Below are 22,802 nucleotides of genomic sequence, written 5' to 3'. Positions count from 1 at the left end.
ACTTCCTTACACTACCTGTAAGGTTTCCCTGGTGGCTCAGACAGTAAAGCATCTGCCTGCAATGCAGAAGACCCAGGTTCAATTCCTAGGTTGGGAAGATCCCCTGGAGAAGGAAATGGCAATCCACTCCAGCACTCTCGCCTGGAATATCCCATGGACAGAGGAGCCCGATAGGCTACAGTCCTTGGGGTCACAAAGAGTCAGACACGACTGAGCAACTTCACTTTCACTTTCCTTACACTCCTAGTCAGCAGTATATACTGAGCTTACCCATAGCCCACTCAGGTTCTGGTCCCGTTCTGTTCTGGTTCTATGGGCCATTATATGTAGTTGTGAGCAGCTAAAGTAAATAATAAAAAGATTAACAAGGTGTTTTATGACAGTGAAAAGTATACTTCTTTTTCTAATATTTACTTTATCTCCACCTTTTATACCTGGGTAAAATTAATAATCTCTAACTAGAAACTCCCTCCAAAAAGCATTAATTAAACTCTGTCTTATAGAGAATACAGTAAATGATGCTTCTTTGAAAAGTCATCTCCAAACAACAGATGCGAAGCTTAGCTTCAAAAGTATGATCGGTGGGACTTTTTGGTTACCATCTGCATGTGTGTATGAACAGTGGGGGCTTCCCTTGTGGCTCAGATGGTAAAGAAACTGCCTGCAATGTGGCAGACTCAGGGTCAGTTCTTGGGTTGGGAAGATCCCCTGGAGAAGGAAATGGCAATTCACTCCAGTACTCTTGCCTAGAGAATTCCATGGACAGAGGGGCCTGGCAGGCTACAGTCCATGGGGTGGCAAAGAGTCAGATAAGACTGAGCGACTACATTTGATCCTTGGTTCTATGAACAGTGGGACTCCATTGTTCAGCTCGTAGAAGCTGCCATTGAAAGTAGGCCTTGTGAAGTGGGAGGAAAGAGCACTGCAATGAGAGGTAGATTCAAGCCTTAGATCTTCCACCAGGACAAGCTGAGCTTTGAGTCAAGGCCCCTAATGCGACTCAATATGCTCTCCTTTAAGAATTACCTATGTTAAGAATTCTTCATGAAATTCTTGAGATTAAATAATGCAATGTGTGAGAGAGATAACACGCTATACTACACATGTGGAGGAGTAATGAATACTATCCTGGTTCTGCGCCAAAGAACCCAGATGAACCCACCTGTTCCAGAGGGTGTGAATTCTGGATTGGTTTCTCAGTCTCCCCAAACTTGAGTTTCTGATTCCAGAAAACAGAAATAAGAATTATTTTCTTATTACACAAAGAATTACTCAAAGGGCTGTTGTGAGGTTGGAGATAACATACGCCAAGCATCTGGTCTAGTTGTTGACACACAAAAGGGGCTGAACAAATGATAAGTGGGATAAAAACAAGTTGATAAGAAGGGTTAGAGATAGTTCATGACAAGCATCTAGTCTAGGTCTGGTCATGCAGCAGGTGCATACTCAACACTAAGTGGGATTATAACCACAGTGATAACAGTCACAATAAAACGGTTGCTACTGATGGTGATGAAGACAATGGCAATGACAAGGATTATGATGATGAAAGAAAAGAAATGCTATACAAGATAACTGGAAAATTTTATCTGGAAGCAACATGGTGTAGTCAAAAAGTGAAATGAATTTTGAGTTTGGAAACTGATTTGACCTCTTAGTCATATTTTGAACTTGTAAAAGTTATTAACTTCTCTGAGCCTAGATTTTCTCATCTGTATGAAGTCTGGTATTTCTTAGAAAGAAGATGTAATTAAAGCATGTAATCCAACTGCTGCCATCTAATATACACATTAGCCCCTTTCCCTCCTTCTGCCATCGACATAGAGACCAGCTTTTTTTTTTTTTTTTTTCATTTTCTTTCAAGTTTTGGACACTGGTATACTCTCCACACTAAAGAGTTTGTTTTTTTTTCCCATTCTTTTATAATACAAGTCTATATCTCATAAATTAGAACAAAACTTTATACAATAAAAGACTCCCGCTTTTTCTGCCCCTTCAAAAAAAGGAAAGTGGGTATCTCAATATCTAACACTATCAGACACAAACTGAGATGATCATCTATTAATATTATCATACATAAATTAAGGTGATCTATATAAAGGTAAATATGCCTACTGTAATAAGTAAACTTCCACATTACACTAATTTATCATAAAACATGTTGATTCTTCAAAGGCATAAAGTCTAACTGTAATAGGTTGCCATGGAGGACTCTGTTTCTTACAGGTTAAAACTATCTTCAACAAGAGGCTTGCAAGGGCATGTCAGGCACTGGTATCCAGCCGGCAAACGAGGGGAGAGAGAAGATCATGTGGGGGAGGATTTGCACAGGCCAAGCCTGGAAGAACACAATTCACTCATATTCCACTGTCGAGTGCCAGTCACATGGCACCAGTTATATGCAGAGAGAGTAGTGAGAGCAAGACTATCTAGCTGAGAAGTCACTTTCCAGCAACAAACTTTATGGAAGAGGAGTCTTATGGTGGAGAGTTTGTCATATTTGCCAGTTAGCTTTTCTTGCCCTCAACTATCCATATCCTTCCTGCCAAACACTGTACACACTCTCCATTTGCCCAAGGCAGGCAACCCAATATCCACTTCATACTCTCCATTCAACTCAAAGCCCCGGATCTCCAGAAGATTCACAGTCCTCTTATTCATGTCCATTCCTGGCTTCTCGGATCCAGTGGCCTAAGGCCTGAAAGAACAATCTATCTGCAGTTTTCTACAGATTAACCGCTAAATAAGAGTGAAGCAGCTGCCCACACGGATACTCACCATGGAAACCAGTTTCAAATGGAAGATGTCAGCACAGCAACTGTGGAGACCTCCTACTTTGAGGCCAAGAAAGTTTCTTAAATAGCCCAAGATTCATGGATATACCCCCTCTTTCCTTGTTCTCCATGATCCGAGGCTCAGAACTATCTGAGGTTCTTCCTTGTCCATATTTAAAAAGGAAATTGGGACAAATGGACAACTTGGAGACTGAATAACTTCTGTGGACTACTTCTTATGCAAATGTGGTGTATCATGAATTGTTTTCAAGCTTGACAAATTAAAGGGGATTTTTAAAAGGTTAGTCACATCGTCTCTTGGCAAGATCATTTCTTCCACATATTATTAGAACACTGACCCATTTCCTTATAGATTATTTCAAATTCCAGTAACATTTGACAAAGTTGAACTTCACCTGAGACATGAGCTCATGAAAAAGAGTGACAATAAAGAAATCCCTCACCATTTTGTGTTCTGGGAAACAGCTTACTACCAAGGATCACTCTTCCCCATATGCCGTAGATAAGGGTGGTCCTTGCTAAAGAAAGCAAGTATATTCCTAAACCCACTGTGAACCAGTATGACACATTAAAGCATTTTATATTTAAGTGCATTTTATTTATTTATGAAAGATTATGTAACCAAAATGGTTTTATTTAAAGGAAATGTTCTAATCTTACCCATAAATGATAAAATTCACACAATCATAAAATACACAAATAAGTAGCCTTTCAAAATTATTTCTATTGATAAAAATACATGAAATCAACAACAAAAAGATTCATAAGGCAAATGAGAGCTGAAAAAAATAATACAATGGATTTTCTGGTAAAAAACAAAAACCTAAAGTCAATAAGGAGATGAAGAATGGCTTCATAAACTTTGACCATAGCCCTAAACTGAAGAAGATGTTTATGTATAAACCATTCAGAAAGATTTCATTTGGTCGTCTTCATCATAGCTCATGAAGCCCTGCTTCAGAAAGGCAATAGTGCACACTATTTGAAACATGTAAAATTAATGATTATGAGGCCTGTGATTTCTGCAGTTCCAAGTTAGCATCATTATTCCAGTTTTTAATACTCACATTCTTTATAACGAGCTTTGCATTTTCTTTGGGTGGATATATTGCAATTCCACATAGCTTAATGGGGAAATTGTGTTAGGATAATACAGGAATAAAAGGTGTCCCTTAATTTTCCTTTTTTTTTTTTTTTTGTTAAGACTCGAGAGTCCCTTGGACTGCAAGGAGATCCAACCAGTCCATTCTAAAGGAGATCAGCCCTGGGTGTCCTTTGGAAAGAATTATGCTAAAGCTGAAACTCCAGTACTTTGGCCACCTCATGTGAAGAGTTGACTCATTGGACAAGACTCTGATGCTGGGAGGGATTGGGGGCAGGAGGAGAAGGGGACGACAGAGGATGAGATGGCTGGATAGCATCACTGACTTGATGGACGTGAGTCTGAGTGAACTCCGGGAGTTGGCGATGGACAGGGAGGCCTGGTGCGCTGCGATTCATGGGGTCGCAAAGAGTCGGACACGACTGAGCGACTGAACTGAACTGAACTGAAGGGAAAAATAAAGTATTGTATAATGTGAAAGTGAAAGTCGCTCAATTGTGTCCGACTCTTTGTGACCTCATCGACTGTATAGTCCATGAAATTCTCCAGGCCAGAATACTGGAGTGGGTAGCCTTTCCCTTCTCCAGGGGATCTTCCCTGCCCAGGGATCGAACCCAGGTCTCCTGCACAGCAGGCAGATTCTTCACCAGCTGAGCCACAAGGGAAACCCAAGAATACTGGAGTGGGTAGCCTATCCCTTCTCCAGGGGATCTTCCCGGCCCAGGAATTGAACTAGACTCTCCTGCATTGCAGGAGGATTCTTTACCAACTGAGCTATTGTATAATAGTCAAATAAAACTTCACCAAAAAGTATAGTGCAGTTTTTATGTTGCTATTGGTGTGTGCATGCTAAGTCACTTCAGCCGTGTCCGACTCTCTGCAATCCCATGGACTCTAGCCCACCAGGGTCCTCTGTCCATGGGATTATCCAAGCAAGAATACTGGAATGGGTTGCCATGGACAGGCCAAAATCAACCATATAGATAGAGTTCTCTCTGTTACTCAAAAATGCTGGAATTTTAGGGAGCACACTACAAAGTTTCCTTTATTCTCCCAAGGTTTTTTGCCTTAATTACCATATCAGTTATCAGATATGTGGGAGCTCAGGGATGACAGATGAACTTACTTTAAGGATGGACACTATATACGGTCTTTCCAGGTAGTGCTAGTGCTAAAGAATCCGCCTGCCAATGTAGGATTTACAAGAGACTCAGGTTCAAACCCTGGGTTGGGAAGATCCCTGGAGTAAGGAATGGCAACCCACTCCAGTTATTTTTGCCTGGAAAATTCCATGGAAAGAGGAACCTGGCAGGCTACAGTCCATGGGGCTACAAAGAGTCAGACACAACTGAGTGAATAAGCACACACATACAGACACTATATATACACATACACAATATAATCTCAAACACTCTTGTTCCACAAACCAACAAAATATTAAAAATATTGCACATTTCATGTTTCTAACCTTATTAGCCAGTTCTAGACTGTCTTTTAACCTTGAAATTGACACAAACATCCATTAATGGGCCATGTGCTCCTGCTATGTGCTTCTGAAAATATAATCATTATATTTTCAGTATTTGGCAGCTACAAAAAAAAAATTGTGCCTCTGCTCACACTTATCATAACCCAGAAGTAAGGAAATAAAAACATCCTTTAGGCAATGAAACAGTAAAATCAAAAAAGTTCCATTCAGATTGCATGAAAATGCACAGCCACTTTCATGCAGCAGCCTATTCAGTGCACAAGAGCACAGGCAGCAGTACCAGGCAGCCTAAGTGTGACTTCAGGCCACACCTCTTCTCTCTATATGCACTGACCAACTTATTTAATCAGTCTGTGCCTCTGTTCTTACCTGTAAACTGGAGATGAAAATGGTGGTGGCTTAGTCACTAAGTCATGCCCAACTCTTGCTGTGCCCTCCAGGCTCCTCTGTCCATGGGATTCTCCAGGCAGGAATACTGGAGTGGGTTGTCATTTCCTTCTCCAGAGGATCTTCCCGACCCAGGAATCAAACCCGATTTCCTGCATCGCAGGCAGATGATTTACCAACTAAGCTATGAAGGAAGCCTGGAGATGAACATAATGGTACCTATATCTAGTATATCTAGCCTATCCCTTCTCCCTGGGTTGGGAAGATCTGCTGGAGAAGGGATAGGCTACCCACCCCAATGTTCTTGAGCTTCCCTTGTGGCTCAGCTGGTAAAGAATCCACCTTTAATGTGGGAGACCTGGGTTCGACCCCTGGCTTGGGAATATCCCCTGGAGAAGGGAAAGGCTACCCAACCCATTCCAGTATTCTGGCCTAGGGAATTATTCCATGGACTGTATAGTTCATGGGGTCGCAAAGAGTCAGACACGACTAAGTGACTTTCACTCACATATCATGGCATTTTTTGAGGCCACAATGGTTAATACATTCAAAGTGCTTCAGGAGTGCCTGGCACAAAGGAAGTGCATTTTAAAATGTCTAAGATTTTAAAATTAAAAAAATAAAAAACTAATAAAAAAATAAAAAAAATAAATAAATAAAAGTAGCTTAAACCAGTGGAAAAAATAAAATAAAATAAAATAAAATGTCTTTTCTCCTCAATGTGTTGTTATTATCATCATCACTATCACCATCACCATCATCATTCCTGGCCAGAAAGACTAGCTTATAACTAGAGTAGATGAAGCAATATAATTAAAGATATAGATGAAAGTAGTTGATTACAGTAAGCCCCCAGGAGAAGGATGTATTCTAACAATAAGAAAAAAAATCTAGAAAAACTACAAAGAAGGCTGGAGGATGACAAGTACACTAATTTATAGCCACTCCACGAGGTATCTTAGAAACAAACCTGTAGACATTCCCCTGTGACCCAACATCCCAAAATCCATTGAATATTTTTCACATCTTGGGACTCCTTTCAGAATGGACAACCAAGAAAAACAGGTTGATCCATTTATTATTATTCCTAGTTTATTTTTATAAATGGAAACATATTTGATCTTAAAAAACAAAAAAAAAATACAAATTTTATTTTCTTATGAAACAGTGCAGGGTTTAAAGAAACAAAATTCTTACAGTTGTATAAAGCGTCTGCCTGCAATGCAGGAGACTCAGGTTCGATTCCTGGGTCAGGAAGATCCCCTGGAGAAGGAAATGGCAATCCACTCCAGCACTCTTGCCTGGAAAATCCCATGGACGGAGGAGCCTGATAGACTACAGTCCATGGGGTCGCAAGGAGTCGGACACGACTGAGCGACTTCACTTCACTTCTTTTAAAGACAGAGTCATTGTTGTCCCACTTAGTACTGCTACCAGACCTTTGTTATTAGTTTTAATAATCCCAGTCTGGTTTGGCTTATTCCAGGTGTTAAGGCAGAGGTGCTAAATATATTATCAATACCTTCTTATTACATTAGAAAAACTTAGCATAGAAAGAAGGGTGGATGGAGATGCTGGGCAGATTTGAAGTGGAAATCTGCTCTTCTGTTTCTGATAGACTTTGAACAAGGTATTTAACATCTTTCATCATTTGTTTTCTTGACTATAAATTGGGAGAATGATATAATTTATAAAATTAAAAGAGAATAAATAAAATACTGTAAGTAAAATCATTGGCACATTGCCAAATCTCAATCAATATTAGCTCCAATCTACCGCCCCCGCTGGCTTTTCTGAAAATCAACCACCACCAAAGATACTTGTACATTTCCCTAGTAGGACCAGGTTAATTACATTTCTCTTCATTCTCCTGATTCTATGCCTTTTTAGCTATTACTTTTAATTATGAATAAACCCTTAAACAAAAATGCAATTCAAATCAAGGAAATCAAACCAATATTTATGGAGCAATTCCCTCATGTTAAGTATGGTGTTTAATTATCTAGTCAATTTTATGAGATTTGTATTATTATCCCAAAGAACTGATAAGATCAAGGCTTCAAGTAATTCATCGGACATAGTTAATAAGTCTTAGAATAGAGTTTTACACTCCTAGCCAACTTCAAAGTTGTCTAGGCTTTTCTAGCTTTCTCCAGGAGTTCTGAACCCTTAAAAGTAAAGGGCATTTTTTCTATTTAACTTAAATTGAGTGATGTCTTGCTTGCAATGAGATAGATGTTCATCTAACTTTCTGGAATACAGTAGTAAACCAAAGAGAGAGGCCTTGCTGAAATGGGGCTTACAAACATTGGGAGGAAAGGGAGATCAGACAGTTTATAACATCTATTTTCTATTCTATAAAGTATACAAAGACTCTCCATTGAGGTGCCTTTCTAGCAGAGATGCAAATAACATAAGGAGCAGACATGACAATATCCAGTAGAGGAGCCTTCCATGCAGAGCATGAGCTAAAGGTTGAGTGGTGCAAGTCGGGCCATCATGTTTGTGGAACTGAGATGAGGCCAGTGGAGTGAAGCAGATGGTCAAAAGTGGTGAGTGGTAGGTCATGAAGTAAGCAAGAGTGCTGCCTGACATTTTTATTAGACTATACAGGTCATGTGAAGGACTTCTGCTTTATTTCAATAAGATGAGAAATATCCCAGTAATGGAGAATTGATGAGAGGAGTTCTATGATAGGAAGAGAACAGACTGTGAAGGGAACAAGAACAAAAACATAGAGACTAGGAAATTGTTGCCATACTAGGAAATGCTATTGGGAGGAATTATTACAATACAAGCAAATCTCCAGGTCAGATTATTTTCTTCCATTTATCTCCAAATCATTATTCTTTCTTCTTTTACCACTTAATTTAACCAAACTTCACACTTCTCATTTCCTGTGATACTTTCAACCTCTACACATCAAAATGCCTTACAAGATACCACGATTTACTATAATGTCTAGAAATTAAGAGAGTGAAGTATGATGTAAAGTTTTCTTTCTGTGCAAGGCCAATTGCTCCAGCCACACTGGTCTCCTTGCTGATTCAGAGGAACATCCACATAAAATCAATATGTCACAGAAGAAACATCACAAATGAGTGGGAGAATGACAGTAAGTAATTCCAGGACAACTGTTTATATGTGTGGGGGAAAATTTTTGATCCCTACTGAACATCATTTACAAAAATTAATACCAAGAAGTTGAACAACATAAATGAGTGAAAAATTTCCAACAAATATGGAATCTTATTTTAAAAATATGAGAGTGGGAGGCTAGTGTTAAGATTTCAAGGTAGGAAAACTCTGACTAAATAAGATGCTCAAATATATAAACCATGAATAAAAAAAATCGACTCCCCTCCTATCAACTTTATTCTTTCTGACCTTATATTGCAGGTTGGCAAAAACAGGTTCCTGTCCTGATGGACCATGACAGATTTATTCGCTGTGCAGAGAAATTATAACAGTGAAATATCTAGTTATAGGGCTTTATGCTCGTTGGCAATACATACAACAGTTTAGACTGTTTTTTGTTAAATGAAAGGAAATTTTTCTCAATGATCCATTAATCATAAATACAGTTTCTATACGTGACATCTAAACACTTTCAATTTATCTATAAAATACATAGACAATAATACATTTTCTTACTTTATAAAAATTAAAGTCTGGTAAGATTGTATAAGTTTAAATGCTTTGGGATGTTTTAAGCATGCTAAAAATAACAACTATTATTAAAACTAAGTCAAATATAGGTTAAAAGTAGAGATCTAAGGCATGCATTATGAAAACTGTTAAATTTTGAAAGTCACTTCTCTTTAGGTTTTCTGGTTAGCTGAGACAAAACTGGGAAGTCCTGATTTATCAAATAAATTGTTTTTTCCCTCTGTTTCATTCTACTAGAGTAGATTTGGCCAGTTACTATTTTGACAGATATGTAATCTCTCTGGATCAAATGTAACCACAGTGATTATTCACATTAAGCCCTCGATTTTGCCAAAAAACGGAAAACATGAGAGATTTCTAAAACGTTAGACACATGGGAGCCTCAATTTTTCTCAATTGAACTTTCTTTTTTTTCTAAAGTATTCAAACTGCTTTGGATGGGATATTGTTTTGTGTGTTTGAATGAGATAAATCACTCATATAAGGAGATGATCCCAGAATGTAGTTTGATGAGCAACCACAAAGCACCAGGGAAAATTCACACACACACACACACACACACTGTGGCTATTATCTCAATAAACAAGCCAAAACAACAAAGAATTGAGATATTAGGTAGCAAAACACAGTCCACTTTTGTTGATATAACTGATACAGGTTAGACAGAATTGTTATGTGTACTTAGATGACAATGTGGAGATGTGAGACAGCCAGAAAAAGAAGACAAGGTAGGGGCTATTGAACTACTATGGGAAGCAATAAACCTAGGTATAATATTAATAGATCAAGGGCATATGAATTGCAGGTTTCCTCCTAGCTTACACTGCCATCTAGATAGGCCCATGGTAGCTAGCAGCAGAAATATAGTGTCACATGACATCAAGTTGTACATCCTATAATCCTTGGTAGTAACTGAAAGAAATCTCTCTCAAGAGCAAGATGTATTAAGGATGATAATTTATGATTCCAAGGACGAAAGCTTGGTATGGTTGGTATCAGGCATTGCTTGATTCCCTTCTCCTTTTTTGCTTTTGTCCAGACAGCAAATGCCCAGGAAAAACACTTAACTGCCCAGAATTCCTTGCAGGTAAGAGGAGGCATGTGATTCATTCTGACCAATGAGATAGAAATGGAAGTCTGTCTGCCTGAAGAATAAACTCCGTATTTTTTTTCATGATAAAAATGAAAACTTGGCTGGCCACCCTTTGCCTTTTGCCTGTTATTCTTCTTTCTCTGTGGAGTCTGGATTCAAGGTTAAGACTGGTGGGGCAGAGGGTTGGAAGGAGGCAAACCCCTCTCTGCCTCCAGATTTTGATTAATGTAAGAGCAAATAAAAACCTCTATTTGATTCAGCCACAAGAGTTGGATTTTGGTTACATGCCACTGAACAAAATCCTATGTGACACAGCAACCAGAGGTTCACTACGAATGAGTGTTTCTCACTATCTTATAGTGTGATATTCTTAGCAATGGAGACAATTTGGAATAATATTAAATTACATGGTTAGAAGAGTAGCTTTCAGTTATCAATCAGTCTTGATTACTTCAAGGAGGAAAGTCTCAGTTTAGTGCTTGTATGCCTTAAACAGCTCTCTGAAACTTGTTTTTCTCCCTTGCAACAAACTGAGATACACTTCAGACTAAGGACCTTTGTTAAGCATAATTATCTAGCTAAAATTTAATAGCACTGTTTTGTTCCATTAAGTCTGGTTTATAGTTACCTTCTCATTTTTGACAGTGTTACTGCATTTCCATTCATGACAATGATATAAAGTTTCTTTATAAAATATATTCATATAAAAATATGAATTGATTTGAAGAAAAATACTAATACAAACAAAAGTGATACACAGAGATTTTTTTTTTTTTTTTAAGAAAGACAGTGGTATACAAATGACTACGGTTGAGCCCTAGATAAACAATCTTGCCTATAAGAGTAATGGCCGACTCACTAACACTTTTGGGTTATATCATATTTAACAATTTAAAACAGCCTTGACAGAACTCACCCTGTTGGTCAAATATCCTCAGTACTGAAAATAAACCAACATAGGAAAAGTTTTATGCAAAATTTCTTGACCTTCCCATAAACTTGTGAAGATAAACAGGATGCTTCAGGCCTACTATGTCCTCATCTAGACTGTTACTAAATCTCAGTCCAAATTTCATCCTCTTTAATCCTAAAAAATTATTCCACAGTGTTTCCTGTATGGATGATCAATCAATATTTGTACAGTTTCAGTTATTGCAAAGGAGGATTGCCACAGGAATATTCTATTGGGCTAAAATTGCAGATTCATCACCTAGGATCATCTATTCAATAACTTGAAACTTATTAAAATTTGAGAGTGAATGTTGTATGTCAACACTCTGGTCATCTCTCTGTTCATCTGTTTGAAGTAGCAAGTTTGGCTGCTAATACAAATATTATTTGCTGTTGCAAGCTCCCTTATTTGAGAAATCTGAGGTTTTAGTTCTTAGGCATAATCTTATAAGAAAAACAAATCAAAGCAAAGGTCAAATTGTGAATGAAAATTCAAAACCAAAGCTCTGCAACTATGGAAAAGGAAAGCTTACAATTAAGAATCACAGATTCTCTGATTTCAAAGTTTGCCAAACGTCTTCTGTATTCACTGCAGTGCTCAAATAATTATCACATCGAATTTCATAACAAAGGCCTTGGAAAGACTGAAAAATTGTCTAGTACTTATACACACTCCTGATCATTTTATTATGACAGTAATTTGTTCAAATATAAGCTATGTGCTTCTTCCTCTTGTTGATTCTCATCATTCCACCTTAAAAATGGACATCTACAGTGAAGTTACAGGCACAGAAGGATGATGGGTTACTGTATAAGGAAAGGACATAGAAAATAATTCAAATGATAAAAGAACAAGGCTGGAACTGTGGCTTGGATCTGAAGCATGCAGGACAGTGCAGAGGATCAATGGCAAAGAATTATCACCTTTGGGGCTAATGCAGGAGCCAAGGGCATAGTCAGGGCTGGGGAAGAGTTCTCTAGCTTCAGAGCTGATGCTAAAAGGCAAAGTGGGAACTAGATGAATTCTCCAAGAAAAGCTGCCTTACAGATTACATCTTAATTCTAAAATACTGGCCTTGAGATATCCAGTTAGGTGCTGCTACTGCTAAGTCGCTTCAGTCGTGTCCGACTCTGTGCGACCCCACAGACGACAGCCTACCAGGCTCCGCCGTCCCTGGGATTCTCCAGGCAAGAACACTGGAGTGGGTTGCCATTTCCTTCTCCAATGCATGAAAATGAAAAGTGAAAGTGAGGTCGCTCAGTCGTGTCCGACCCTTCGTGACCTCAAGGACTGTAGCCTACCAGGCTTTTCTGTCCATGGGATTTTCCAGGCAAGAGTACTGGAGTGGGATGCCATCGCCTTCTGCAGTTAGGTGAGGATTATATAATAGCAAGGAACTGTGGGTTGACCAGAGGTTAAGAGGTACTGTGATTCTGACCTTCTGTTGTGCAGAGCACCCACTACATTATGTTAACTCTTAGACTTCAATACCACTTGGGGAAAAGAGCTGTTGGGCTCCAAACTGAACCCTATCATTTCTGGCTGGGCTAATCTGCAGTCTAGAGAGTGAATGGTGAATGAATGGTAAAAGTCGCTCAGTCATGTCCGACTCTTTGCGACCCCATGGACTTGTCCATGGAATTCTCCAGGCCAGAATACTGGAGTAGGTAGCCTTTCCCTTCTCCAGGGGATCTTCCCAACCCAGGGATCAAACCCAGGTCCCCCACATTGCAGGCGGATTCTTTACCAGCTGAGCCACAAGGGAAGCCCACTCTAGAGAGTATTCCTGGACTACTGTGAATCAGTCTGAGAAACTGAATACAACCTCATCTTTGCTCTACCATCTTTAGAGTCAAGTCAAGTGGCTGGTTCTACAGAAACTGGAAGTTTTGGCACATGTATCTGAGAGACAAGTTGCTGGTAAACAGTAATCACTGTCCTGGGAGAAAACACAGCTTAGGACAAAAGATAATTAAAAACCAGGAAGGAAGTGATTTGAGTAAGCATGGGCAAAGCAGAGATCACAAAAAGCAACAGTAAATCCTAGTGGGTCTCTGTTCTTGGAGCTAGCTTGATCATATTTCAGCCAAACTAGGAGTGTCTCCTAGTCTAAGGTACCTTGAAAATAAGATACAGTTGGTAGCACTGTCTCTTCTGTACAATAATGGTCATTATCTATTCAGAAATAATATTGTCCTGATATATCTAAAACTGTCATAAAGTAACAAGATCATTCAAGCTTAGTTGGGTGTACTTGTGTGAGCATGAATGTGAGCTTTACAAGAGACATAATACATATGAATAGATGAGAACAGCAGGTTGTTTTTAAACCTCAGGTTACATAAAAGAGTGACTGCTGAGTAAATGTGCGGCTGCTGACTATTGGGATGCTGAGCCAGTTTTGAATATTTAAGCAATAATTGATACTGTCTTCAAAGAGATGAATGGCTCCCATGTTGAGACCACATATTGTTATGTTTACTTAGAGGCTGAGTTGATGATAGGCTTTATATTACACGCAGGAAAGAAATGAGAGTCTCTGAAAGATGTTTCATACTAATATTACTGTCAACACACAAGAGAGACAGACTGGCTTCTGACATGAACTTTACAGATTTCACTCTTCATGAGGAATTAGAATTAAGTTTTAATTGAATCCTTAATTAGCATTATCCAAATATATTTGGGAACTGATTCATGGTATAGAAACTTGTTCAGATTAATGTTAGAGGGAAGGAGGAAGTGATTTTCTTTAATATTCAGAAGAGAATATCATGACATTCAGATAGGCTCCTTTTGAATTATACCCTACAATTTGTAAACATCTATAAAATAACCAGATATTTTGAGTCTAATATATATAGGGAAATATGACTAGATTAATTCTTTCTGTCACTAAAGTATTCATTTTGTTTTTGTTTTTGATCACACAGCATGGCATGTGGGGTTTCAGTTTCCCAGTCGGGGATCAAACTCACACCCCCTGCACTGAAGTGCAAAGTCTTAACCAAAGGGCCACCAGGAAAGTCCCATCTGTCACCTAAGTGCTTCACTTTGGTTCAGAAGCATGGTCCAAGGGGTGAGGTAAACGTGGCGGTAAGAGATATCTAGGAGACTTCTGACTGAGTGAAGTAAACAAACAGGGTTCCTAAGGAAAAAGACCAACATTCTAACCTATCTTCTAGACAGTTCTCCAGCTGCAACTCAGTTTATTTACTGTTTTTCTTTTATATTCACTCTATGCAGCAGAATGACTACTCTTACATACTGAATTCACTAATTCAAGAATGTTAGAGTCAATGTTTAGACAATCTAGATGTTCCCCCGCAATGTGTAATAGCCAGTTAGTAAGTGTAAATTAACAATATAAATTGAGTATGCTAAAGTAAGGGAAAGAAAGTGATCCACAGACACTCTAAGGTTAAAAGGTGACCTCAGAGGCCAGCTGCTTTCTATATTTCATAGGTGTGAATTACCAAAAAATAATGGAGCAGAACTGAAGTTTCAACTTTAGATATATCTTTAGATGTAACCATGGTAAGACTATTAGTATGAACATCTATGCTTGGAATATTCTTAGAGAGCTCACTAACCCTTGCTCTTCTCTTGAAAATGTAATTTATTGGGTGTTGTGAATTTAATCCACCTAAAGCTCCCAAGTGTATCACCTATCTTTCATGCAACTCAGTTTGGCCAGCTCTCTCTCTCTGCTGAGGCCATGAAGATCCTTTATAAGCCTCTGTCATTCTTAGAACATGAAGGTATTTCATATCTTCTTTAAAACGACCATATCTATTTTAGGCATAGCTCTATCTTGATATGGAGAGCTTCTTATAGGCAAATAGAAGTTAAGTGGGATTCTTTAGGACTGATTCATTTTTTAAAAGATTTTATAACCATGACATTAACATGAAAATATAATCTCTTTAAAATACCCTACTAGTCATTCTCAGATAAGATGGGAGAACATAGTTTTATATATGTATTCAAAGGCAGTCAAATATCAAGCTAGTGAAAAATAATAGGTTAGGACTGCTATACAAACATTGATAATTAAATTTTAAAAATATCTTAACAGAGAAATATATAGTCATAAGATTTTAAAGAACAGCCCATATATTATGATTTAATCAAAAATTTCCAGGAGGCTGTGGTTTTTTATCACAACAGTTGTTTTTCTCCACCACTTACTTGTTCTCCTATTTTCTCATGTTGAATAATCCTTATAAATAATCATTTTATTTTCCCAGTAATTTAGAAATGGTGCTGTCTACACACAAATAGGAAAAGGAGTATGTCAAGGCTGTATATTGTCACCCTGCTTATTTAACTTATATGCAGAGTACATCATGAGAAACGCTGGGCTGGAAGAAGCACAAGCTGGAATCAAGACTGCTGGGAGAAATATCAATAACCTCAGATATGCAGATGACACCACCCTTATGGCAGAAAATGAAGAGGAATTAAAAAGCCTCTTGATGAAAGTGAAACAGGAGAGTAAAAAAGTTGGCTTAAAGCTCAACATTCAGAAAATGAAGATCAAGGCATCCAGTCCCATCACTTCATGGCAAATAGATGGGGAAAAAGTAGAAATAGTGTCAGACTTTATTTTTGGGGGCTCCAAAATCACTGCAGATGGTGACCGCAGCCATGAAATTAAAAGATACTGACTCCTTGGAAGGAAGGTTATGACCAACCTAGATAGCATATTCAAAAGCAGAGACATTACTTTGCCAACAAAGGTCCATCTAGTCAAGGCTATGGTTTTTCCAGTGATCATGTATGGATGTGAGAGTTAGACTGTGAAGAAAGCTGCGTGCAAAAGAATTGGTGCTTTTGAACTGTGGTGCTGGAGAAGACTCTTGAGAGTCCCTTGCACTGCAGGGAGATCCAACCAGTCCATCCTAAAGGAGACCAGTTCTGGGTGTTCATTGGAAGGACTGATGCCGAGGCTGAAACTCCAGTACTTTGGCCACATCATGTGAAAAGTTGACTCATTGGAAAAGAACCTGATGCTGGGAGGGATTGGATGCAGGAGCTAAAGGGGACGACAGAGGATGAGATGGCTGGAGGGCATCACCGACTCAATGCACATGAGTTTGGGTGAACTCTGGGAGCTGGTGATGGACAGGGAGGCCTGGCGTGCTGTGATTCCTGGGGTGGCAAAGAGTCAGACACGACTGAGCAATTGAACTGAACTGAACGCATGTCCATATCTATCACACTTGTATTTCTACTTCCTTGTCTCTGATTTGTATTATTATTCTGCTGTATTCAAGTTTCAAACTATCTTAACATGAGAGAAAAAATTAAGTAAAGCCTTCCTCTGAATTTCCTCAAAAAGCTAATGACTAAAGGGCTAACAACACATGGCTCCACAGATAAGCTTCTTTTGCCTCCTTCACAGGGTGTGCACATCTTCCTAAGATTGTCTTCCACTTACTATTTTACAGGCACAGAAGCCCCTCCTGAGGATAACAACATTCACAGAGAAAGCCTGGTCACAAGGTCCTTGATTTGGGAAAGCACTACATTTTCCCCTCAGATTTTCTGCTCTTCCAGGGATCAACACCTGCAAATCATTTTTTCCAAGTGTCAGTGATGCAAATGGCATCTATTCTTTCATGTATTCATTCCCCAATGGGAATTTTGAAAAAGGGGGATCGCCTATTTTATTTGCTTCTAGAAAGAAGTTTTTTTAAAATAATAAAAGAATGAAATCCCTAGGAATACATCTACCTAAGGAGGTAAATGACATGTACTCAGAAAATTATACATAAGATGCTGATGAAAGAAACGGAAGACAACAAAAACAGAAGGAAAGATAACAATATTATTGGATTAGAAGAATTAATGTTAAAATAACCATACTACTCAAGGCAATCTACAGACTCAAGGCAATCCCTATCAAAATACCAACTGCATTATTCACAGAACTAGAACAATTTCAAAATTTGTATGGAAACTCCTGCATAACCAAAACAATCTTGAGAAAGAACAACAGAGCTATAGGAATCATGTGCCCTGATTTCAGACTATAGTGCAAAGCTACAGTTAATCAAAACAGTATGGTACTGGTGTAAAAACAGACACAGAGATTAACAGAACATAATAGAGAGGCCAGAAATAAGCCCACACATTGATGGGTAATTAATCTATGACAGAGGAGGCAAAAATATACAACAGAGAAAAGACAAATCTCTTGAATAAGTGGTGTATATGTAAAAGAATGAAATTAGAACATTCTCTAAAACCATACACAAATATAAACTCAAATGGATTAAAGACCAGAATGTAAGACCAGATACCATAAAACTCCTAGAGGAAAACATATGCAGAACACTCTTTGACATAAATCATGGCAACATTTTTTTGTATCCATCTCCTAAGGTGAAAAAGATAAAAGCAAAAACACATAAATGGGACCTAATTAAACTTAAAAGCTTTTTCATAACAAAGGAAACTATCAGAAAACCAAAAGAGTCTACTGAATGGGAGAAAATATTTGTAAATGATATGATTCATAAGGTGTAAGTATCTAAAATAAACATACAGCTCATACAACTCAACATCCAAAAAAAAGAAAAAAAAAAACACAGTAAAAAATGCACAGAAGAACAGGAGAGAATTTTTTCCATAGAATACATATAGATGTCCAACAGACACATGAAAAGATACTCAACACTGCTAACCATCAGTTCAGTTCAGTCGCTCAGTTGTGTCCGACTCTGCGACCCCATGAATCGCAGCACACCAGGGCTCCCTGCCCATCACCAACTCCCGGAGTTCACTCAGACTCATGTCCATTGAGTCAGTGATGCCATCCAGCCATCTCATCCTCGGTTGTCCCCTTCTCCTCCTGCCCACAATCCCTCCCAGCATCAGAGTCTTTTCCAATGAGTCAACTCTTCGCATGAAGTGGCCAAAGTACTTGAGTTTCAGCTTTAGCATCATTCCTCCCAAAGAAATCCCAGGGCTGATCTCCTTCAGAATGGACTGGTTGGATCTCCTTGCAGTCCAAGGGACTCTCAAGAATCTTCTTCAACACCACAGTTCAAAAGCATCAATCCTTTGGCGCTCAGCTTTCTTCACAGTCCAACTCTCACATCCATACATGACCATATGGAAAAACCATAGCCTTGACTAGATGGACCTTTGTTAGCAAAGTAATGTCTGCTTTTGAATATGCTACCTAGGCTGGTCATAACTTTCCTTCCAAGGAGTAAGCGTCTTTTAATTTCATGGCCTGCAGTCACCATCTGCAGTGATTTTGGAGCCCAAAAAAATAAAGTCTGCCACTGTTTCCACTGTTTCCCCATCTATTTGCCATGAAGTAATGAGACTGGATGCCATGATCTTGGTTTTCTGAATGTTGAGCTTTAAGCCAACTTTTCACTCTCCACTTTCACTTTTATCAAGAGGCTTTTTAGTTCCTCTTCACTTTCTGCCATCAGAGAAATGCAAATAAAAACTATAATGAAGTATCACTTACTCCTGTCAGGATGGCTATTATCAAAATGACCACAAATAACAAATGCTGGCAAAGATGTGGAGAAAAGGGAATTCTATACACTGTTGGTGGGACTGTAAATTGGTGCAGCCACTCTGCAAAACTAAAAACTATGGAGGTTTTTTAAAAAACTAAAAATAGAACTACCGTATGAATCAACATTTCTACACCTAGGTATATATCTAAAAAGAGAAAAAAAAAATCACCACAAATTGAAAATGATATGCATCCCAGTGTTCACATCAGTATTATTTCCCATTGCCCAGAAATGGAAACAACCTAAGTGTCCATCAACAGGTGAATTCATAAGGAACTCTGGTGTGTTTGTGTATATATTTAAACACACACACACAATAGAGTAATACTCAACAATAAAAGGGGTTCCCTGGTAGCTCAGATGGTAAAGAATCTGCCTGCAATGCAGGAGACTTGAGTTTGATCCTGGGTTAGGAAGACACCATGGAGAAGGAAATGGCAACCCAATCCAGTATTCTTGCCTAGAGAATTCCATGGACAGAGGAGCCTGGTGGGCCACAGTCCATGGGGTTGCAAAGAGTTGGCACGACTGAACAACTAACACACAACCATAAAAAATAATGATATTTTGACATCTGCAGTAACATGGATGGACTTGGCGAAGTAAAAGAAGTCAGACAGAGAAAGACAAATATGCATGATATCACTTTTAGTGGGTTCTAAAAATATAAGAAACTACTGAGTATAACAAAAAAGAAACAGAATCACAGATGTAGAGAATGAACTAGTAGTTACTAGAGAGGAAAGGGAAGGAAGAAGGGGCAATATAAGGGTAGGAGATAAAGAGATACAACCTAGTAAGCATAAAATTAACCTTAAGAATATTTAAGAATATACTCTACACCATGGAAAATATAGCTAAATTTTACTATGAACAAAGATATTGGAGGTGATGGAATTCCAGCTGAGCTATTACAAATCCTAAAAGATGATGCTGTTAAAGTGCTGCACTTAATATGCCAGCAAATTGGGAAAACTCAGCAGTGCCCACAGGACTGGAAAAGGTCAGTTTTCATTCCAATAACAAAGAAAGGCAATGCCAAAGGATGTTCAAACTACCACACAACTGTACTCATCTCACATGCTAGCAAAGCAATGCTCAAAATTCTCAAAGCTAGGCTTCAACAGTACATGGACAAAGAACTTCCAGATTCTCAAGCCGAATTTAGAAAAGACAGAGGAATCAGAGATTAAACTGCTAACATCCGCTGGATCATATGAAAAAAGCAAGAGAATTCCAGAAAAAAAAAAAAAAACAGCTACTTTTACTTCATTGACTACTAAAGCCTTTGACTTTATGGATTACAGTAAAGTGTGGAAAGTTCTTAAAGAGCTGGGAATACCAGACCACCATACCTGCTTCCTGAGAAATCTATATGCAGGTCAAGATGCAACAGTTAGAACTGGACATGGAACAATAGTCTGGTTCCAAATTGGGAAAGGAGTACGTCAAGGCTGTATATTGTCACACTGCTTATTTAACTTATATGAAGAGTATATCATGCGAAATGCCAGGTTGGATATAGCACAAGCTGGAATCAAGACTGCCAGGAGAGATATCAATCACCTCAGGTGTGCAGATGGCACCACCTTTATGGCACAAGCGAAGAGTAACTAAAGAGCCTTTTGATGAAAGTGAAAGAGGAGAGTGAAAAAGCTAGCTTCAAACTCAACATTCAAAAAAAGATGATCATGGCATCTGGTCCCATCACTTCATGGCAAATAGATGAGGAAACAATGGAAACAGTGACAGTGAGAGACTTTACTTTCTTGGGCTCCAAAATCACTGCAGATGGTGACTGTAACCATGAAATTAACAAAGGCTTAACTCCTTAGAAGAAAATCTATGACAAACCTAGACAGCATATTCAAAAGCAGAGACATTACTTTGCCAACAAAGGTCCATCTAGTCAAAGCTATGGTTTTTCCAGTAGTCATGTATGGATGTGAGAGTTGGACCATAAAGAAAGCTGAGCGCAGAAGAATTGATGCTTTTGAACTGTGGTGTTGGAGAAGACTGTTGAGAGTCCCTTGGACTGCAAAGAGATCCAACCAGTCATTCCTGAAGGAAATCAGTCCTGAATATTCACTGGCAGAACTGATGCTGAAGCTGAAACTCCAATACTTTGGCCACCTGATGTCAAGAGCAGACTCATGAGAAAAGACCCTGATGGTAGGAAAGATTGAAGGCAGGAGTAAAAGGGGACATCAGAGGATAAGATGGTTGGATAGCATCACCAACTCGATGGACATGAGTTTGTTTGAGCAAGCTCTGGGAGATGGTGATGGACAGGGAAGCTTGGCATGCTGCAGTCCATGGGGTTGTGAAGAGTTGGACATGACTGAGTGACTGAACTGAGTTGAACTGATAACTGGAGTACAACCTTTAAAAATTGTGAATCACTTTATTATGCACCTGTAACTATATAATGTTATACATCAACTGCAAATAAAAAATAAACCAAAAAGAATTTTCTGGTTATTGGAAGTTATATAAAAGCTACTCTAATTTGGTGATTTCCAAGTGAAGCCGTTAATCAACTAACCTATGCCACTAGGGCACTTCCTGGCCCCCCTCAGCAATAATACCAATAATGCCTTTTCACTAGAGAGCAGTCCTGTGCAGTTCCCTCACTGGTCTTGACCTGTGAGGACACTTATTAAAACCATTAGGGAGCATTAAAACCTCATTAAAACCTGGTATTGAGTGAAGCTTGTAATCAACATTGTCTGCTCCAGAGATCTGACAATGGGACTGCCTGGAGAAAGCTCTGCACCCTGGGGCTGGCTGAGCCATGCACACTCAGACTGATCTTGTCCACATTAGACTGTGGCCTTGAAAGTCCCTTATGTCTCTACATCTTTGGACTTTGATCTCTAAAACCTACATAACATCTCTTAGGTCCTAAAACTAGATTATTTCTTATTTACATATTAACACTTATGAAATGGAGAGCAATCATAGAGCCAAATATTTTTAAAGTAGTATCTCTCCATTTTCCCAATGCCAAAAACTATCATTAAGTCAATAGTGGGTTCTATCTGCAGTAGAATCTTTGAGATGAGAAAATATCACAATAAAGTATTTGGGAGACAAGGGTGTCCAAAGTAGGCTAATAATTTCAAACTCCTTCAAATATACACTATTTAAATATTCTTTATTTAGGCATTTATTTTGTGAAGCTAAGGGAATAAATGAATTTCTTAGGGCTAGTGGCATGAGCTTCAAGGACTTTTCAACTTGCATATGTCCATCCCATCACTTCATGGAAAACACAGGGGGAAAAGTGGAAACAGTGACAACTTTTATTTTCTTGAGCTCTAAAATCACTGTGAACAGCGACTGCAGCTATAAAATTAAAAGACGCTTGCTCCTAAAGACGCCTGGCATGCTGCAGTCCATGGGATTGCAAAGAGTCAGACACAACTGAGTGACTGAACTGAACTGAAATCAAGATTGCCAGTAGAAATATCAACAACCTCAGATATGCAGATACCTCTCTAATAGCCGAAAATGAAGAGGAACTAAAGTGTCCTGATGAGGGTGAAAGAAGAGAGTGAAAAAATTAACTTAAAACTCAACATTCAAAAAGGATAGATGTTATCATGGTCTCTATTTATAAATGGAGAAATAAACGGGTAAACAGATTCTATAAACTGCTCAGCATCTCCCAACCTATAAAAGGAAGGACCAGAATTCAAATTCAGGGCTCTCTGACTTCAAGTGAAGTGAAATGACGTGAAAGTTGTTCAGCCATGTCCGATTCTT

The sequence above is a fragment of the Capricornis sumatraensis genome, unplaced genomic scaffold, assembly GCF_032405125.1.
Source record: "Capricornis sumatraensis isolate serow.1 unplaced genomic scaffold, serow.2 scaffold15, whole genome shotgun sequence".
NCBI classification, from domain to species: domain Eukaryota; kingdom Metazoa; phylum Chordata; class Mammalia; order Artiodactyla; family Bovidae; genus Capricornis; species Capricornis sumatraensis.
The sequence above is the reverse complement of the archived record's forward strand: the minus strand, read 5'-3'. Positions refer to the sequence as shown.